Here is a 21,208-nt window from a genome sequence, read left to right on the forward strand (position 1 = left end):
TCCACGCAGAGGAATCTGGGTGATGAGAGCAGAGAGAGTGAGGAGGGAGGAATGTGATGCAACAAGAAGAGGGAAAAGCGTGGGAGGCACAGATTAAGCAGAGTTCTCTGGGCCAAATCAACTAGTTAAGTCTTTGGAGCAATGGGGAGCCAGGGGAAATTTTTAAGTTAGGATATATTTATATGTGTAGGGTATTCAGATTTTAGTTGTATTATTTGAGTTTCCAAAAGATTACTGTGAATTAATACTGTGAATTAATGAATTACAGTGATTTAATGTGAAGAATGCTTTGGATGGGGTAAAGAGGATGTGAGAGACCAGTGAGAAGGCCACTGCAGTAATCTACGAGAGAAATGATGTCAGCATGGACCACAATGGTGGTGGCCAAAGTGGAGTAACGTGGACGGATGTGAGTGGCATGACTTCATTAATTCTAATAAGACGGAACATTTTTCCTTTTGTTTCGCTCCAGTGCCCAAGAGGTACAGGTTGGTGCAAGATGTGGGGTCTTTTATAGAGTTGAACAAGTCAGCAGACACGAAACATTTGAAAAGGCTGCTTGAACTGCTGACTAGCCAAAATCAAAGAGGAAGTTGACCTTCAACCCTTTGTTTTATTCCAGCTGCAGAAGTCATTTTCAGTTACTCTCTGACTCAAGTAAACACCACTCCCTGTCACCTTATCCCTTTGAGGGTTGGTTCACTTCTACATTTTCACTGGGACATGATTCTCACCGACAGTAGAAAGTTCGGCACCCAGACCTGCAGATGTGAAGACACTTGCTCCTCTCTCGAACTATTAGTACTTCTGGGAAACACGTCCCAGTGCCAAACTGTCCTGGTCCTGAAATGACCCCGTTATTTGGGGAGGTAGTAAAGGAAATTACATGTTTTAAACCCCGAGCGGCACTCTCTTTGGACATCGAAAGGTGTAAATGATAAAATACTTACTAGACTTAAAGACCAGGGAGTAAACGGGGGGCTGGATGCTGCCCAGACTCTGTGTGTCAGCAAAACATATCTGAGCTCAGCGAAGTAACCCAGGACCAAGTGTTTTCCTCAGTGGAATAGTTAGACAACAGAGGTGGGCAATTTAGGAAAGATAACTTCTTCTGTCCCTGCTTTAGAATTTCTATTACAAACAAAACCCAATCCTTAGCAAGATTTAAGAGCATGGGACAAAGACTGCTAGATGTTGAACTGCTGGGAGTGGAGCCCACGTTTTATTTGTCTTTGTATCCAAGCACATCCGCAGTGCTTGCCACGAGGCAGATACTCAGTGAATGTTGGGTGGATCAAGGATTCCTCTGTGTTTTCATGGGGTATTTATATGGTATGGGAATTCAGTCATTTTTTGCCTCACTAGGTACAGATGGATGCTTCTGTTCTCCATGTTTACTTTGAACACCATTTAGCTACAGGGATGTTCTAAAATGAAATAATAAGGAAACCAGCTTTAATACGATTTTATATATACAGACAGATACACTTTCTGACCACGTGCAGATATGAATGCTCTCCCTGGAAGATGCTTTTGTAACCTAAATTGCACTAGAATGAGGTTAGAGATGGGGAAGAAAGGGAAAGTAAGGTAAAACTCACAGCTTAATTTCTAGACAGGATTGCTGCTTTAAAAATGAATTTCAGGGGCTGGCCCCGTGGCCGAGTGGTTAAGTTCGCGCGCTCCACTGCAGGCGGCCCAGTGTTTCGTCGGTTCGAATCCTGGGCGCGGACATGGCACTGCTCGTCAGACCACGCTGAGGCAGCGTCCCACATGCCACAACTAGAGGAACCCACAACGAAGAATACACAACTATGTGCCGGGGGGCTTTGGGGAGAAAAAGGAAAAAATAAAATCTTTAAAAAAAAAAATGAATTTCAGGTGCTTCTTGGCATACTTGGCCCAAGCACTGGAGATTTAACAGTGATTTGTGATTTGGTGTGACCCAGAACATGGCCCAATGGTCCTCTATCCTTTGAAGCAGTTAGTCTCTTCTCTTGATTGCTGTTCTGGACTTTCTCACCATCACTCCCCATCAGGGCCCCATTCCTTCTGCTCTGTCCTAGTGGAACAGTCCCTTGACCTTCATTCTCCCACTACTCTAGTCTCGACTTCTCCTTGTTGATAGATTACTCTATTATTGCTTCTCAAATTGTGGTTCCCAGACCAGCAGCATTAGCATTGCCTGGGAACTTGTTAGAAATGCAGATTCTCGGGCCTCACTCTGGACCTACTCAAGAAGAAACTTTGATGTGGGGCCCGGCAATTTTAACAAGCAAGGTAATCTCCAAGGTGAGAACCACTGCTGTACGCAAAGCTCAGTTCTGAGCATATCACCCCTTTGCCCAATACCCTTTATTGCTTCCCTGCCGACAACCACATGAGTGTGTGTGTGTGTGCATGTCTGTGCGCGCCCTTCTATCCAAGGCCTTCTGCAATCAAGCACCAGCTCAGGTGTCCCCACGCAGGGAGGTGTGTTCCACAGTCATCCTAATGGGTTACCTGCTCTTCCCTCTGCTCTCCTGCCGCCTCTCTCTGTTAATGTTGGGTCCTCTGCTATAAATACCCACCTCCTCCCTCTCCTTGTAGAAACCTTACTCATTCTTTAAGGCTCACTTAAAAATTAATATTTATCTAAGGAATCCATACCTGTGCCTTTAAAACCAAATAGTACTGAAGGCTTTATAAAGAACCACGGCAGGCCCTCCCCCACCTCACAACCCCAATCCTTCCTATGCCCCTAGTTCCATTCGCCATGGAAACCACTTGAGCCATTTCTATCATAGTTGTTCTGGTGTTTACCTCTATTTATATAACTAATATGCAAATACTTGTATTTAAAAGTAATTTTAAAATATTAGACACTAACTTCTTGCCATGGTAGATAAAATTTGAGTAGGTAAAATTGCAGGTGGATGAAATTTGGTCGACACCCCATTCCCCTCTTCACTCTTCTCAATCTGTCCTCACTTAAATCTTTATTCATGCAAAGTTCATCTTGGCATGGAAGGTGACCCCTTTCCTGGAACGTGTTCAGAGACTGCTCCTTCCCGGCTCCCACAGAGCTGTGTATCTCTCTTAGTGCACTGTCCCCCTTGCCCTTACACGTTTGTATGCATGTGTCTCCCATTCCCACCAGCTTGTAAGAGCCAGGAAAGTCTAATCCGTCTTTTACTTTCTCTGAATCCTCCCAGGGCAAAGCACAGGGCCTAGGATATAGTACACACTGAGCAAATGTGGCCAATTTAACCGTAAAGTAAAATATCTGCCTGACCTTTGAAGCTTGCTGGTGTGACAGCAGTACTTGGAATGAGTCTTCCCGTTCCAATGTGGTTTTCCAACATTATTGTGGAGAATAGTAAACTGGAGTCAGGAGACTTGAGCCACACCACCTTCTTGGTGACTTCTTTTAAGACCTTAGGGAAGGCGCTTAATGGTTTTGCTTCCGTTTTTTCATCTATAAAGTGGCAACAATAATATCTATGGACAGAGTTGTAGGGAGGACCAAATACAACAGCACAGGTTATCAGGTATAAGGCATTACATTGATTCCTTATGTTTAAAACAAAAAGGCAAACCATTTTATGGTAGCACATAGGGCTATAATGAACATTAAAACCAACCTTTAAATAGAAAACTTTATTTTTAGATGATCCAGGGGGTCTTTCTTCCAAGATCAGCCTAAGATTTTTTCGGAGGAAACTGTATTCTCATTGTCCTGAAATTTGAAGCAAGAAAATTCAATCATTTAAGACCATTTGCCTATTCTGACTTGTTGATGAGAAATCACCACTACTGCCACCCTTTTAGCCTCTGAAGGGATTGTAAGCTTTGTCTTGATTTGATGGCTCAAAAATAAAATCTACCAAAGGCACATTTTCTAAGCCTTGTCTGGCTCTACCCATTAGAAAAGTGTGAGCTACTGTTCTATCAAAAGTAATTATATTTTAAATCTACAACCAAGTCTCAATTACCAAGGTTAATGGGACTACATGCATACATAATTCTCTCTTACATTTATACAGCGCTTTTAACTTCTTCAAAGCACTTTTCACTGTACTGCATATATAAAACAGATGCATTTTTTTGAATCCACAAATAAGGTAAAAAATAAATCTTAAGATCAATAATTTCAACTTTGTACCTGTCAAAAGCTATTAGAACTTGCAAAATTGTCTAATAGGACTTTCATTGCCCTACTCTCCTCTCGACCCCTCTCAACTAAGGCCAGAAAAGACCGAAAGATCTGGAGGAATCTCCAGAGGAGAGGAAGCCAGAGAAGGAAGGAAGCCAAGGACCTGGGCCATCCACAGCCTGGATCATTAGCTCCAGCGTAATTGAGAATAACTGACTGTATGTGTGACTATGGCCAGAAAATCCAGAAAGAGATGAAAAGGCAAAGAAAATGATGTGTGAGTAACAGTATTTACAGGGTCTGTCTTTGTCATTCTCTCAACAAGCATTATTGAGTGCCTACTGTAATGACAGTTGCTTTCAACAAAGAGGATAGACATAGCAATGAACAACCCAGGCAAGACTGCTATTTTCATAGTGATGACCTTCCTGAATGGTACAGACAGACAACAAACACAAAGACACACAACTTCACATAAACAAGATAACTTCAGGTGGCACTAAGCTCTGTGGAGTCCATAAACACAGGAATGTGATAGAGCCTTGGGGAGGGGATGCTGTTGTAGATAAGGTAGCCAGGGAAGGCCTCAGGGTATCTGAGCTGCAATCTGCGAGAAGAGCCCACCCTGTGCAGGTCTGCAAACCAGAGGATGGAATGAGTGAACTCGCCAAGTATGCTAGAGGGAGAGGGGTCCAGGCCAGTTTCAAGGGGTTCCAGGAAAGTCACTGTTCTGTGGTTATTCACTTTGTGTCCTTTTGGGGATATTACTAAAACCTCTCCAGGACCCCGGATTTACTGCCTCTACAATGCGGGTTGCTAACACTGATCATCACCTAGACAGGGGAGCGCTGAGAAATAATGGGTAAACAATTGTGAGGAGCCACATAAATGCTAAATAATGCTCACGGTAATAAGCTTTTATTAAAGTCAGCACCTTGATAGGCAGCTCACAATCGGATACCTTGGCAAATGTGTAAATTGACGTGGCTGCTCCCTGTGCACACCAGCACCATCCTTTAAAACAGAAAAATTAAATGAGCCTATGGTCATGATATTCGAAGTAGTTAGTGATCAAACAACTGTCTGGAGAGAAAGCTGGTGTGTGAAGTGTAAAATGGGAGCAGGAAGATAACGGCACATCACAGCCCAGCTCACACAGAGGATAACTCATGAATTGACTGGATGCTTGCTGGTGCACACACCATCCGCTCCAGGGTGGTACTCTAACCCCGTCAGGACTAGGTGCTGCCACCAAAAGCCCCAGCAGACAGGAAGGGGAGTGAGAAGGAGCCAGAACAGAAGCATCTCTGGCAGCAGCCCTCTCTGGCCCTCTTGGCCTTGGAAAGCCACCCCTGGGGGAGGACTGAGCAGCCAGCACCAAGGGCCCTACCTTGGAAGGGCACCAAGGAAGTGGTGGGGGGGGTGTGAGGGAGGAGGGATGAGCATTGCATTTCTCCCTACGAGAATGAACTATCCCAACGCCAGGAGAGACTTCAGTTGTCGTTATAACTGAGCCTCCCCACACAGAGATATGAGTCCACCCCTTAGAAGCAAATCTTCCTCCCCCAAAACCTCCCCCCAAAATATAACATTAACATCACAAAAAATGAATTCTTTTTTGTGGGTCCTACCATCTCTTTGATATAAATACACAAGTGCCTAAACATTCTTTCCCATCTCCCATCCCACATCGGCAATCAGATTGTGACACACACACACACACACAAGCACATGCTCACACAAATACCACACACACCCAATTCCTTTGTTAAGCCCTGGCTCAGCTATTATAAGGTACCTGTGGAGTGTAGGTCACATAGCAGAAAAGTTTAAATTACTGTTGCTTCTACTCTGAAAAGCAGACAGGAAGAAAAGACAATAAAAAAGAAAACACTTATTTTAAGGCTGAGACTAAACACTCTACTCCACGTTGACTGAGGTCACTTTCCCACTGTGGGATGGGGAGAATCGAGATGATCTCTGAGGTGCTATGAACCCACAGTGCAGACTTCACGTTTTGAGGCTTGACTAGAAACGACGGGGACGTGAAAAAGAACACGGCGAGATAATCCTAGTCTTCAGGAAATTATGGTTTAAACTGGGCTGGAGAAAGACCAAGATCCTCAAAAAGATCTAATTGATTTTAACCAAATGGAGTAATTTTAAAATGTTAAATACACTGGGATATCATATTTAAAGTATTCTGGGAGAGCACGCCGCATGGGACGTGGTAAGCGCTGAATTTCCTGCTGCTAAGGGAGGCATTCCTATCTGCCAGTGTCTCATGCTGCTCAGACCTGAACCATTCATTTAGGTAGACCATTTGTCCAAGTGCGTCATTTCCCAAAATAGCCAATGGAGGAATCCAGGGAGAACTGTCCTGAGGAGATGTGGTCATCCTCAAGGCCAAATCAGTCTAGACTAAAATGGTTCTTAGCAAGACTGCCCAAAGGGCTTCTAGACTTTGTTTGGTAAGTGTTGTTAATGCCTTGGTAACAATGGACTGTTGATAAGGTGGGAGATAATGTCAGAAGGAAGGAAGGTACCCGCTCACATCTTTTGCTTTTAACTTAAGCTAACCCATAAAATCCATTATCAAACCCCAAGGAATGCTCCCAATTATTGTCTTGGACCCTTCATTTCGCTTTGCTTTGTTTTTTTTTTTTCAACTCTCTATTTCTGTTTTTACCTGGCACTGACTTGCTTGACTCCTCTTCTCCTCTCAGCTTCTGGCTCTGTGCTCCCCCTTTAGACTTGATGAGTAATTTTGGTTTTCCTGCTTTTCACCTTTGGCACCCCTTCAAAAATGGGTTAGGTTTATCTTCTGGCTCTTTCTACTTCTGACTGCTTGGAAGTTTGGATCGTACTTAGCCAAGTTTTGATCCCAGGACCTTTCCCTGGCTTTGACCTGTCTCAGTGGCATCTGTGCTGGGCTTGACTCCTCCAGGTGAGGGCGTCGGCAAGAGGGAGGATCAAGCAAAGATCAAGCAAGGAAACAGGAAGAATACCTGGCTCAGCTTAAACTGTGCAGGGCACTGAGGCCTTGCTGGCCGTCCAGTCTCTGCCTCCTTCTTCCTCTGCTGCTTTCATTCCCTCCCGTCTCTGACTTTCAATTTTTATTAAGTTTCCACCTTCTGACTGGTCAATCCTCTTCTAGCATCCCTTTGTAAGATTGAAATGGGAGTGGGAGTGATATCCATTAGCCAAAATAAGTTCGATAGCTGGGAGAAACTGCTGAATCTCTGGTGTCTTCATAGCACTTATCAAATCCCAATTAACCATATTAGTTGGCAAACTGCTCTGGCTTCCCAGGGAGTCAGCTGGTAGGTGAGTGAACTGTCGACGAAAATAATCCATATCCAATCTATAAATGAAAATTTGGGTGAGTTTATTCTGAGCTTAAATCTGAGGATTATAACCCGGGAGAGTCTTTCCACAAAGGAACAGAGCACTCCAAAGAAGTCGGGGTATAAGGGTGGTTATATACCCTCAAAGAGGATGTTTCACATAGGATTGAAATGTCCCTTTTACAATAGTCGCGAGACTGCTCTGTCGGCACAGCGATTGATGGAAATAGCAGGTAGGTCTGCTGTCTCGGTGAACACAGCAGGGTGGCAGTCTGTTGTCTCCAGCTGGGTGGTCACAGGTGAGCTGGGAGGTGAGTGCAGCAATCAATTAATAGCCTAAGGAAAAATGCTTATCCCTAAGGAAATGCTAATGTGGGGGAAAGTTGCACCTTTATCTCAAGGGCCTTTGTTCTGGCCATAGGAAATGTCTAAGTAGATATGCAATGCGTGCTCAATAGCCACAGTCAGGCCCTTTTGAAAAAAAGAATCAGGCCGAATTAGTTTTATACCAAATGGCTTCCTCATATACTCCAATATATCCTAATGCTTGCCATTTTTATTTGTCATTTCCCCCTTTTGATCTCTAATCTTTCGATAGAAAGCATTGATGATCAAAATATTGTCCCTCGGCGCCAGGGTGGTTGCTGCCTGCCCTGGGTCCATCATGTCCCTCGGTGCTAGGCTTTTATCTTATTTATTTGCCTAGTCGTCCACGTTGGGGGGAAATAGTGGACAAGCATGGAAGTATATTTATTAACAGAGGAAGCATTTCATATGTTATGTAATTAATTTAGATTGTTGCACAAACATTGTATATGCGCTTTTCTATGACACCTTGCATTTACATTGTATATGATTATAGAACAAGTACAGTAACGATAATAACAGCATTTTTAAAGGATTAGTCTGAAATGCATTCTTAGTCATAGTCTCTAGCAGAAAAGGAAATTTGTCCAGGGTTATAAGACAGATCAACCATCTAAAGCCGTCGAGCAATCATTACTTTAGTTTGTATGCTACTCTTACAACACTGAGAAAAGAAAACAACAATTAGTTTGAATATTATGACCAGTACAAGGATTCCAAGAAGTAGTAGAAATAAGAATTCCAATCTGGATTGGAAAAGGGAACTGATACCGGAAGGGAGCTAACCAAACAACTCAAGACTGGGTGTCGGATCACATAAGGCATCCACTTGCTTCTTCAGAGATGACACATTGGAAGATTCATGACGTATAAAAGCACAGCATTCAGTCTGAATGATTGTCTATGTACCACCTTGGGATGCAGTAAGAATATCTAAAGCCATTCTGTTTTGAATGACAGCCCTTCTCATTAAAGGCATTTCAGTATTTAATGAGACTATTCCTGCTTGACTATTGTTAAGGGCTTCTTGAGTAAATTTAGTCAGATCTTCCATATGTAATAATGACATCTTTTAGGTCCAAAGGAGCAAATATGGCTGCAAATATAGCCATACCAGTGGAGCACTGACAAGCCCATCCGGCCTTAAAGAGAGGGAGATTGGCGACAGGTTTTAACTCAGCCTGACTCCTTCCCTGCTTTTAAAGGAAACTCGGGGTGCAATGTTTTAGCCATCCAGGCAGTAGCCAAGGCCAAAGATTTGTTCCACATAACCATTGAGTTCCATTAGGAGTCACTCGATAAATTCCTGGCCTTCAAGACCAGTCTGTTCCAAATTAATCACTTTAAGTATGATAGGATTCCAAACAATTATAAAATAGGTATACAGTTTAAGCATAACAAAGGTTTAAATGAGGAGATATAAGGTTGGGAATACAGGCCTGGTCCGGAGTCTTGGGACAGCTGTCTACAACAGATGTCGTCTTCTTCTCCTCCTGGTTTGGTCCTTTTCGACAGGGCTGCAAACAGTCTTATTTGATGTCTCTTTCAATACATAAATTCTTCAGGTTACAGTCCATGATCCTTAAGTTCTGGGACTTCTCTGTGAAAGAATCAGCTACAAATCTTTCATTTCTTTTAAGCACCACAATAAGACCATGAAAACAATGTAATACATCCCTTAAGCAAAGCTGGTTCATATATTTCTTCATTTAATTGCATAGGCTGTTGTATTATTTAAAAGGAGACAGCCGATGTTTACAAAAAGTATAGATCTAAGATTAAAGAGCACTAGCAGAAGAGCTTTTGGCCGTGAGAGAGTAAATGTTTCTGAAAGCTTGCCAATTAACTATTGGTTGTGCCATTAGTTCCTTTTACCAATACTGAGGATTGAGGATGGTGGGCACAGTAGAAATGCTGCAATATTGGCCAAACATTACAAATAGATTTGAGTTCCCCCAGTCACTGTGTAACTCAGGAGGAATTCCTCAAACAGGAATTTATTCTTTTCGATAATAATTTACCTAAAGCCATCGCTCTTCTGCAAGGAAAGGCCTCAAAACAATGTGAGAACATACAGATCATTACAAGATATGTTTATCCTTGAGATGGTGGCATTTGGACAAAGTCCAATTGTCATACCTCAAAGGGTCCCTTAGGAAGGGAAAGTGGCCTTGTGAGTGGGTTTCTTATTGGGCCCGAACCACATCTGCGAGGGGGTGTCAAAAATTCCCCCTTTTGACTGCCACATCTGTTTCTCTTGTTCTGTGGTAATTTCTTGAGCCTGTAGAAGGAAATCTTTTACTGGGTTAGCAGAGTTAACAGAAAGTAGCAGGCATTCTTGAGGCTAGACAGTGTAACATCCTCACCTACACTTAAGTAAGACTCATTTGTAAACCAAATTAAACAATAGAATGCAGTCGTGGTCTTCTCTCCCTTGTGATGTTGGAAGGTAACAAGGTTAATGGTTGGAGCAAATTATAAATTAGTTCCTGCATCCAGGGGCAGGCAGTCAAGAAGACTTCTAGATGTCAGAGTCAAAGCATCTTTTTGCAGCTTGAAATGTCTGATGATGTCATCGGGCACTCAGGTATCTTTTGAGTGGCTTACAGCTTACACAGCAACAGATAGGAATCTCTCTTAAGTTTCTATCAAGTTGTTCAGCTTCAGTTTGCAAGGTTTCAGGAAAAAGAGCATGATCAATTCTCAATGATTCCAAATGAAAATGAGGGAAAAATTGAAAACATTAGTTTGGAGGTTTGTAACCAGATATTTCAGTAGAAGAATTCAGGATGCAGTTCACTTCACAGGTAGAAAAAGCCTCAAAGACAATTAACAGAACTAGGATCTAATATCCACAAATGCGTATTATAATTTTTCACTGAAACAATTCTTCTCTCTAAAATCACCCTCATTTTTACCAAAGATAGTCAAGTTAAGACTAATTGGTTTGCCAAAATAAGTTTAGTTTCAAGAAACTTGGCCCAATTATTTACATAAGTGCAGCAAGAATAGCAATTGATCATATAGGTTCTTAAATCTGCTTTGCTGGAATTTTTCATGAGGAATCTCAGATTGAACTTTAAAGACTTCTTGAGGCCAGAAAAGTCAAGCCAAGGATTTGTGCCATGAGGCCTTGCCTGCAATACCTTAGATTTGGGTGACTTCTCTCCTTTCTTGAGATTCCCCAGAATATTTCGAGGTTCATTGCACCTGCCAGATAAGCAAGCTTCCTTACTTACCAGGTAAGATTGCTGGAATCTCTCTCTGTAAAGCAAGGTACCAGGCCCATATTTCCAAGTGGCTTTATTTCCAGAAAGTCAACCTTATTCCTCAAAGGCAGTATTGTCATATCTGAGTCTGTGTCTTTCTCTCAAACATGACATTCCAGTCAAAGTTTTGGTAAGATAACAAATGTGTACTGTTACAAGGAGAACAGATTCTTATTGAACTTATGCAAATAACTATATTGCCAAGAAATAGCCATACTCACAAAGAGTTTCCAAATTCTGGAGGGATCAGGTAGGGAGAAAAAGACAAATGTTTCAGTTTTGCTCACAAAGGTATAATTTCACTGATTGCTATAAGACATGGTTAGCATAAGAGAAAAGATTTCCTTAAATCTGAGAAAACAAAACAACACATCAAAAACAATATTTCAAACAAAAGTCGTAAAAATTATAATCATCCTCAGTTCATTCAGTCCTGTATAACCGGTTCTTGATCTTAATCTCTGTTAGCAGTTTTGTGTTTTTTTTTTAACATTAAAACTCATTTACTTAATTGGATTTACTTTAATCTCAGTCTACTTGACCAGGCATAAAACTCCTTTGAGAATTTCTCCTTCACAAACCTTCTACAACTTTCTTTTTGCCTTCAGAATTTGTCCCATGCTTTCTTTCTTCTCTTCTAGTACATTAGGACAAATTTATCTTTCTTAACCAACCAAACAAAAATATTTCCATTCTTTATACCCTTTTTACTGAAAACTTACATTTTAACTTTCCTTGAATGCAGAGCTGTTTTCCTTATTAATTTCCAATGGCTTTAATTACATATGTTAATTAGAACTTTTAACCATTAACAGACCCTAGTAAACACTAAAAGGTAAGCAATTACAAATTGTCTTTTATATCAGCATTCTAAACACTTCATAATTTCTAGGAACACATCACTTTACAGTAAAAGACCCATAGACTTTAGCATCTCTGCAATAAAAACCAAAAGCAGATAAACTTAGATGTTTAGCAACGTTTGTTCTATCCAATCCAAAAATTACCCAGATACTCAGATTTTTATCATTTAACTTGACTTGGCAAAACCAAAAAGAATTTCAAAGGTGTTTTCTTTTCCAAGTATACAGACCATAAAACAGTTATTGTACCCACTTTTATCTATTTAAACCGTTTGTTTCCAACACTTATGTTCAGATTACCTATGAAAACCTCATGAGACATGAGACAAAACTGGTCCTCATTTAAAGCTATTATTTTGCTGACGAATTTCCAACAGACAACATGAACTTATTTGACTAGTAAACCCAGGCTGCATGCCTGCATCGTTATGCAAATACCGACAACTCTGACAACAAGACTATTTTCAATCAAACCAACAAACTTAAACAAGCTTTCATGTACCAAAGGTTAATTCACAAGACGTTAACCTTGAAAGATACTGGGTTAATTTCTACTACATTTAGAATTTATGTAAGCACTTACTTTATGCCAAAACTCTTGATTTCTCAGAAACTGGGTTTTAACTCAAATTACATTCCAAGTTGATCTACCTGTCCAACTGCATCACAAAGGCACAGACAAACCCAAGTTTTCGATTTACAGGAGGTCCAGGTTCTGGTCAGGTCCAGCCTGAACTTAACCTCGACTTGGTGACAACAGAAGAGATGATGAGCAAAACAGACAAAGAAAAGAAGAGATGAGATCAAACCTCGCCCTCATGGCCTCTTCCAGAGGGTTATCAAGATAAGAGTCACACAACGGTTCCCATGCTGGGCACACAACCCCAGGACAGTTCACAGAATAAATCACAGGTCTCCTACCCTTATAACTGACTCAGTAGGTGACTAAAATACTCAATGAGTCAACTGTCAAGAGAGGGCACCCCACTTAGGGTTGCTGGGGTGATCAGGCCCAGAAACCCAAAGTTGGGGCTCCCAGGGGTGGAGCCTTTTACTCCTTAAAGATTTGTTTCCCGGTTGCAAAGCTAAAAAGGAGACGAAAATGGCCATTGTAACTCTAAGAGAGGTGAAGACTTTTGGGTTAGTTCTATTCAGAAAAACTTTTTGTAAGCGCTTACTTTAATAGAAGGAATAGAGCTCTTTAGAAAAGAAGGAGATGGGCTCTGAGATTCCAAAGGCAGCTGCAGAGGAGATGGAAGGGATAAACGGGGTGGGACAGTTTGTGGCTTCTTATCCTTTTTAAATTCAGATACAGTCTCTGCCAATTTACGGTTAGTCTCCTGTAAAGAATTCACTTTATCATTATTACGTTTTGAAGCCTCTAAATGCCAATCATAATAAGCTTCACATTCTTTTGCTTTAGTTTTAGAGCCGGCTCTTTCTACTTGTGTGCACAAATACAGTAGCTTTGAGATATCGAACGTTCCCCACTTTGGCCACTTAAGTCATTCTTAGTTAATCCTTCCCATTTTGTTAGATACTTGCAAGCATTGTTTCCATACAGCAAACCAGCTGGAGTTCCATTGGGAGGTCGTCCATCCGGGAGCTGGCCGGCTTTAAAAAGCAGGGTTTCCCATTTTCTTTTTGCTTGTCTGTTTTTTTTTTTTGATAAAGTCTGAACAACTTCTAAGGACAGTGTAGTGGGTCAGAAGTGTGCTGCTTGTGAGTGTTACTCCCCATAGAAAGGTCGTAAACACTCTCTTACGTGCCTCGGTTTTTCCCTCCGGCCGCCTAATACTGCCGTGGGAGCTCGGAGCGCAGGTGACCAGCCCTTATGTGCGCGTCCCCGGACGAGCCTGTAATTAATTACCGTGAATGAGAGTGGAGTTCCCTATGGGACCGCTGCATGTCTGAGGATTGATCCTCTGACACTCCCGCTGAGGTCCTTAGTCACCTAAGGGCGCCTTTTGGTAAAGGCCGGGAGGAGCAAGTGTCCCTTTTCTTCGGAGCTGAAGACATTCAGTCTCTCATTTCTCTATCAAGCAGTTTGTTCAGACTTTATAAATACAATTCTTTCCAATTCAAAGCCAAATTAAAAGGACAACCAACCCAGCTCACTCCAAGCTCCTCTAAGCCCCTGAGGCTTAGGAATTCTCTCTAGGTTTTTCTCCACCTAGGAACTGTACCGGTACCCCTCAAAACCTCTAGTCTTAAGACCTTACCCAGCTCATATAAACTCTTGGACCATCGACTTAAAATAAGGAGGTCCGGGTTTCAGGAGAACTCACCAAGGTCACCTGAAGAATGCAGTGATCCGGAGGGCTCAATGGGCCCTTATTGGTACCGAATGCCGGTTCAGTGTAGATTCCAGGTGGCCTCCGGTGGGTGTCTCTGAAATCCTGCCGCGACTACGCCAAGAACTGTCGACGAAAATAATCCATATCCAATCTATAAATGAAAATTTGGGTGAGTTTATTCTGAGCTTAAATCTGAGGATTATAACCCGGGAGAGTCTTTCCACAAAGGAACAGAGCACTCCAAAGAAGTCGGGGTATAAGGGTGGTTATATACCCTCAAAGAGGATGTTTCACATAGGATTGAAATGTCCCTTTTACAATAGTCGCGAGACTGCTCTGTCGGCACAGCGATTGATGGAAATAGCAGGTAGGTCTGCTGTCTCGGTGAACACAGCAGGGTGGCAGTCTGTTGTCTCCAGCTGGGTGGTCACAGGTGAGCTGGGAGGTGAGTGCAGCAATCAATTCCTAGCCTAAGGAAAAATGCTTATCCCTAAGGAAATGCTAATGTGGGGGAAAGTTGCACCTTTATCTCAAGGGCCTTTGTTCTGGCCATAGGAAATGTCTAAGTAGATATGCAATGCGTGCTCAATAGCCACAGTCAGGCCCTTTTGAAAAAAAGAATCAGGCCGAATTAGTTTTATACCAAATGGCTTCCTTATATACTCCAATATATCCTAATGCTTGCCATTTTTATTTGTCACAATAAATATCTGTCAGATGAATGGATGCACACACACTAGTTGTGTAGCATGGCATCAGGTACTTTAAATAATACAAAGTATAAGGCTTCATCCTTGGCTGAAGAAGGACATCTTCTCATGGCCATTCACAAAAGGACTGTTTGGAAATATCACCAAGCGCTAGACCAGCTTCGCTATTTCTTCTAGAAAACAAGAAGAAATCTCTTGTTTCAAGAGATGTTTGTGTCATCTCTTAATGCACAACTGGATTCATGTGGGCAAAAGGGAACGTCAGCAAAGCCCTGGTTAAAGCATAACAGACACCCTTGGGCTAATGAACTGTCGAAGGTATTAGTGTCAGCGGATTTTCTACATAACTGCTTTGTAAACAGCGACACGCATAAACCATAAACAAGGAGAATGAAGTGAGCACCCACAGACCCACCACTCATGTCAAATCATACAATGTTGATATCACCCCAGAAGCCTCCACTCTCCTGTCTGATAATCTTTCACTTACTTTTCTTTATAATTTCATCACCTTTATAAACTCCCATAAAACATTTAGTTATATCCAGTTTGGGGATCAAAATAGATTAAAAAACAACAATTGCAGGTGCATTCAACATTGGACATGAAAAAGAACACTGGTTTTTTAATAAGATACTTGAAGTGTACACTTTCTGTAGGTGATCAAGACATTTACTCTTTTGTCCATTTTTATGTTTGCTGACTGCCAATCACTCTACTCCTTAATACTTCAAAGGTATTTTTCCCAAAGCTGCCTTTTGTCTTACACTAATGCTTTCCCGGACTCAAGTGAATTTTGAAGGAGACTGAGCTCATCATGATGAAATGGATGTTGACATTCCATAACCATCATTGTAATTATTCCTAATTTGTACTTTGCTTCAAAAACTCTCTTCCCTTGCCCCCTAAAGTCTGTACTTTCAGAATAGCATCTACAGCTTTAATTATACCTGACAATAAACTACTCTCACCACAAAATCTTGTTAATCACAGTGTACGTTACTATCTTCAAATATCCTGTTTTTTAAAAACTGCATTTATATCAGGTTCCCAAAGAGTTAAAATATTAGCAATGAATGTTTTAACTGTTTCTGTAATTACTGTTTGTAATTACTACAAATCAAAGTTGTACAAACTTTGGATTGGAGGCTGGTTGAATTATCTACCAAACTGGGGTGAATGGTCCTTTAATCAACCGTATACTGAACAAATCTACAGAGTAAAAACTGAGATGGAATTTGAGTGACTTGGTGTCCATCGAGAATCAAATCTGATGCTGTAGTGTTAACAAGGGACTTCAGGTCCAGAATAATTCTGTTAATCACACTTCTTCTAAATTAGTTAATGTTGTGGGTCCTGATGAGACAGGATTTAGGAAGGCAGAGAGCGGCGGGGAATGCTCCTGGTGATAGGATCCTTAGAGCAAAGGACAGAAGACAAAAGGAGAAAGCTGTATTCGTGAGAAGTGAGCTGGACCATAACCGCTATAATTATAAGCTTATAATGTCACCACACTGCTTTCTGTAATGTAATATTTTTGTTGTCTGTTATTTTCCTTGATTCAGGTTTTGTATTTTTCATGATGTAGTAGTGAGATCTAGTCTCATTTTTCTGTGTATTTGGATACATTGAGTAGAGTGCTCTGGCTGAGTAAAGAGTTTCACGTATGGGAGACTTGAGAAACAAGAGTGGCAAGGAAAGTTAGGTCAGATTATGAAAATTCTTAAAATGTTTATATTGGACTTAATCCTTCAGAAGTCATTTAGTGTTCTCTTTTCTTTTTTTTGTAAATGAGAGCACCATGAGGATAGGCGTGTTTTTGATGATCTATTTTATTTTATTTCTTTCTCTTTTCTTGGAGGAAGATTGGCCCTGAGCTAACATCCGTGCCCATCTTCCTCCATTTCATCCATGGCTTGCCTGCCACAGCATGGCCTGATAAACAGTGTATAGGTCTGTGCCAGAATGGGAACCTACAAACCGCAGGCCGCCAAAGAGGAGCACACAATCTTAACCACTACACCACCTGGCTGGCCCCATTTTTGATGATTTCTAAGGGGTAAAAACTAGGCAGGGAGATTAGGTAAGATGATATAGCAAAAATTCAGGCATTAAGAAATAAGGTTAGACTAGGCTGGCGATGGCGGCCATGGATTGGAAAGGAAGGAAGGATGGATGCAGCATCATAAGGGAAAAATTTGCTTCTTTCCCTTTGTCTTTTCAGCCATTTGGGCTTAACGGTGTTCAGTGCTCCTGATTTATTTCCCTTCCCCTTTATATTTTCCTTCTTCCCTTGATAATCTACTTTTGCTTTCCTATTTTTCCCTCTCTTCTCTCCTTTGCTTGCATTCTTATCACCTTCCCTGATAGGACGATGACTGAATTAGGCAGGTAGACATCAAATGGGAGATCTGAGTAGAAACTAACTATAAGATTTACTAATTAGAGTATGTTGCTGCTTAAAACATTTTTTTTAACCTTTCATCTGCAGTTAAAAAGAAGAAAAGAAAGGTGAGGAGGCAAAAAAGGAGTAGAGAGGAAAAGGGAGAGACTCATTTATCCATTCATTCAAGAAGTGCTGTGTTTCCAGAGAAAGAGAGAGTGCCAAAGAGATAGAGAAAACACCACACAATAATTTGTGTTATTGTAGTTGTATCATCTATTTCCCCTTCTAACTCAGTTGGGTAAAGTAGAGATGCCAGATGGGAGGCTAAAGACTAAGGTGAGATGGGCAGTCTCCCTCCCTCCCTTATTGCCTGCTGCTTCTCATATCAAAAGATGGAATCTACATCCCTCCCCCTAGGTCTCAGTGACTGGCTCAACCAATAGGATGCTGTGGAGGTGACTTTCTGGGACTTCTGAGGCTAGGCTGTAAGAAGCCTGGTCTTTTGGAATATTTCCTCTCGGGATGCTTTCTTTTGGAACCCAGCCACCACTCTGAGAGATGCCCAAGTCACATGAAGAGGCCACATGCAGGCCCTCCAGTTGGCAACCCCGAATAAGATAACAGCCAGCATCCTCAGCAAACACAGAAATGAACCATCTTGACATCCAGCACAATAGAGGCAAAGAGGATTTCAGCCCAAGCAGACATCTGACTGTACTTCCTAGGAGACCCCAAGCAAGAACTGCCCAGCGAATCCCAGCCAATCCACAGAACAATAAGAGACAAGAATAAGTTACTGTTTCAAGCTACTCCACTTTGTTGTGGTTTGTTATACAGCAATAGATAACTCTTTTCATCCTTACACGAGACACAAAGAATATCGAAAGTTTGAAGATTCATAATGCCACCCGGAATGCATGTATATTTTTTACGTATTTTTTTCCTTTTAAAGGTCACTTTCTTGGTTCTGGGCTGGGCTCTTGCTGGCCTGGCTAGGGTCAAGCACCCACCCTGTGGTGTGGGGGTGTGTCTCTGGGGATGTGGAGGTGTGGCACTCCCATTGGTCAGCCTGGGGCATGTGCTCACCCAGTGTGCCAGGGGCTGGTTCATATGAACCAGGAGTGCAGAGGCAGCCGATGACAGTCAGCATGTATTAGCGGAGGGGAAGATGAATGCCGAGCGGATCAGGACACTAAAATATATTTCAGTTCTACAATAATAATTGTATACTAAGTATTGTTTTATTTTATCATTATTAAAAAACAGATTCCATGAAGCTAAAAAAAAAAAAAATAAAGGTCACTTTCTTATTCATTAGCCTTGAAATTGGAATTTGAATTGACCTTGATCAGAAATCCTAAGAAATGCTTAAGCAAATATTTTAAGCACTATCATATTTTGAGTACTAGTTCAGGATAAAGTGGTATTGATGTGACAAGAATAATGGATGTGTAATTAGAAGATGGAGTTTAAGTCCTAGTTCTGTCATTTATTACGGTGTGGCCTACAACAAGTTATTTAACATTTCTGCTTCCTAGTTTCCAATGCTATAATGTAATCGAAGGTATTTAGTGATGCATGACAAAACACAGACATTCAGTGAATTTCCATTTCTTTCCTTCCTATGAAAGTCCTGTACTCATAAGTGCAACCATATCAGAGCCTATCATACTGCTTCCTAAAACTAAATATTTTTATTATGTATCAAATATTTCCCTTGATAACTATTTCATAAGCTTCCATAGTCTTGCCTTTACTAGTGTGATCTGCCTCACTTTTCCTGTGGGATAGTTTACTTAATAGATTTTGGGGACTCATTCTGTTGCTGGATTCTTACAAAGACTCTTTTGTGATAACCTTCTTTGGTTTTCAAGGACATGACTCTGTTTCTCGAGTGTGGTTCCCTACTGTAGCATAAATGTTAACAAGTTAAATGCATATCACATAAGAATTTTAATTGTTCATCATATGTTTATGTATTGAAATATAGAGTCGAATTGATATAATTGGTAACATTACCCATTTGCTTTGATTTGAGATGTCAAGTGATTAAAAAATTTTTAATTCAGAATTGAATTACCTTGCTTATTTGAATTTATCATTTTTGCATAATTAGGATGAACTAATTTAATTTGCAGTTATCCTTAAATGACTTAACTGATGTCTGCTGAGGTTCTCAAGGCCACAGGATTATGGAGTCATGCTGAACATCACTCTGTCTCTTAGGGTTGGAAGTACAAGTGCACCTTGTGAAGCCTGGAGACAGCAGTTACGAGCTTGATTTTTCTCCATTAATGTTTTTTTCTGTTTTGTCCCCCTCACCTCACTCTAGGCTGCTGCATGTTTCCCAGAAGCACCACACATTGCATTTGGAGGTGGTCCTCCTTTTCCAACTTTGTTCTGATTTTATGTCATTTTTACTTGGTGTTGAGCTCACATCTCAGTTCTGCAAAGGAAAGCTGGTTATTTATCTGGTAACTTATGGTTGGAATCCCCAAGACAGTGCTCTTAATAGAAACTGAGGGTCCTTTAGCAAATATTGCTTTTTGATGATGCATTTTAATAAGCCTTTAAAAAATCTGGATACCAGACTACCGGCTAGGGTACCTGGAACCAATAATTTTAAAATAGTGTTTTTCAAACTGCAGGTCCTGACCCACTAGTGGATTATGAAATAATTCTAGAGGTTGTGACAAGCACTTAAAAAACAATGAAACAAAATGGAATAGATAATATTAGAGTGTATTATACGTAAAAAGGTAAGAACAGTTTCATAAAATTTTTATATTCTTTTGGTGTGTGTGCGTATATACTGATTTATGATAAAAAATAATTTATAGATTTATTTTGTGAGTTGCCATCAAAAGAACTTGAAAGTCACTGCCATGGGTTTAAAGTTATCTGAAACAGTTTTGTAATATAGCAGTTTGAAATGAAGCCCCAACAATATATGTAACAAATAAAAGTGTAGATAGGTTTTAGTTGCAAATTTTAAAGGGACTGGCAAGTTACTTTTCCTGAGAAGTCTAGCCCTGGGATGACTGGGTATTTTCCAAAGGGCCAGGAACCAGTTATCCCAATAAACGGTAGGGGCCTAAATGCTCCCTCCCTGGGAGGCTCTGAGGTAACGTTCCTCATCTCACTTGTAATGCTGTCGTTGCCCTGCTGCAGTGGCTGTTGGAAGTACTGCGTCTTCCCTAACCAGATCAGAAGGACCCAGTTTTCCCAAAGTCTTGATCTGCCAGAAAGATGGCATTGCACTTCTCCCCGATTTGTGGGACCTGCACCCAGCTTGGAGAGCTAGAAAACTCCAGCCCTTAACTCCCCCTTTGCTAGGGAACCACATTTTCCTTCCCACTGGGTCCTTGGAAAATGGGAAGCAGCAGTAAGGTTACTTGTGTTTTATCCACACCATGTGCGTCTGTGTTTTTGTGTGAAGGCTGACTCATGTGGAGGAAAGTTCTATGCCTAGAATTATAAAATTAATGCTAATCAGAGTAATGCAGCATCGCACTTCCAATCTGCTAATGAGCTTTGGGGAGAGATGGCACATCTTCCTGCAGCTGATGGATGCCTCTTTTAGAGGATCTACAACATCCTCCCCAGGTCTTCACTCAGCTGGCTAACACACTTCAGAACAAAAGAATCCTCAGGGCAGGATGGGACCCCTTGCTTTTCTGGTTCTTGTCCCTTGAATTTTCCAAACTTCTCCTCACTTTTCAGTCTACTCTCTCTGCCACTAAAATGGCTGCCTATTAAACTCATCAGTGGAATCTGCCATACTGTGTCACTTAAACATTTTCCATCTGCTTATGGTTTTTACTATTTTTTCATA

At 41.2% G+C, this 21,208-nt stretch overlaps 1 protein-coding gene across 50 annotated transcripts in view; it reads right to left on the reverse strand.

Annotated features, from left to right (window-relative positions):
• LOC138922933 (heparan sulfate glucosamine 3-O-sulfotransferase 4-like) overlaps positions 1-21,208 on the reverse strand; it is a 94,581-nt gene that overhangs the window by 62,635 nt on the left and 10,738 nt on the right. For 15 of the 50 annotated variants that reach the window (XR_011436062.1, XR_011436063.1, XR_011436069.1 and 12 more), the window contains 2 exons: positions 6,825-15,160; positions 3,624-3,718 (listed from right to left, as the gene is read on the reverse strand). The exons of 1 other annotated variant lie outside the window; for it this stretch is intronic. The gene's annotated coding sequence lies outside the window, so the exon portion shown is untranslated. Of the gene's footprint in view, positions 1-1,601; positions 1,828-3,274; positions 3,481-3,623; positions 3,719-6,824; positions 15,161-21,208 lie in introns of all 50 variants that reach the window. 34 more of the 50 variants (XM_070259367.1, XM_070259380.1, XM_070259381.1 and 31 more) reach the window with 9 other exon arrangements.

Source organism: Equus caballus, unplaced genomic scaffold (assembly GCF_041296265.1).
Source record: "Equus caballus isolate H_3958 breed thoroughbred unplaced genomic scaffold, TB-T2T haplotype1-0000019, whole genome shotgun sequence".
Classification (NCBI taxonomy): domain Eukaryota; kingdom Metazoa; phylum Chordata; class Mammalia; order Perissodactyla; family Equidae; genus Equus; species Equus caballus.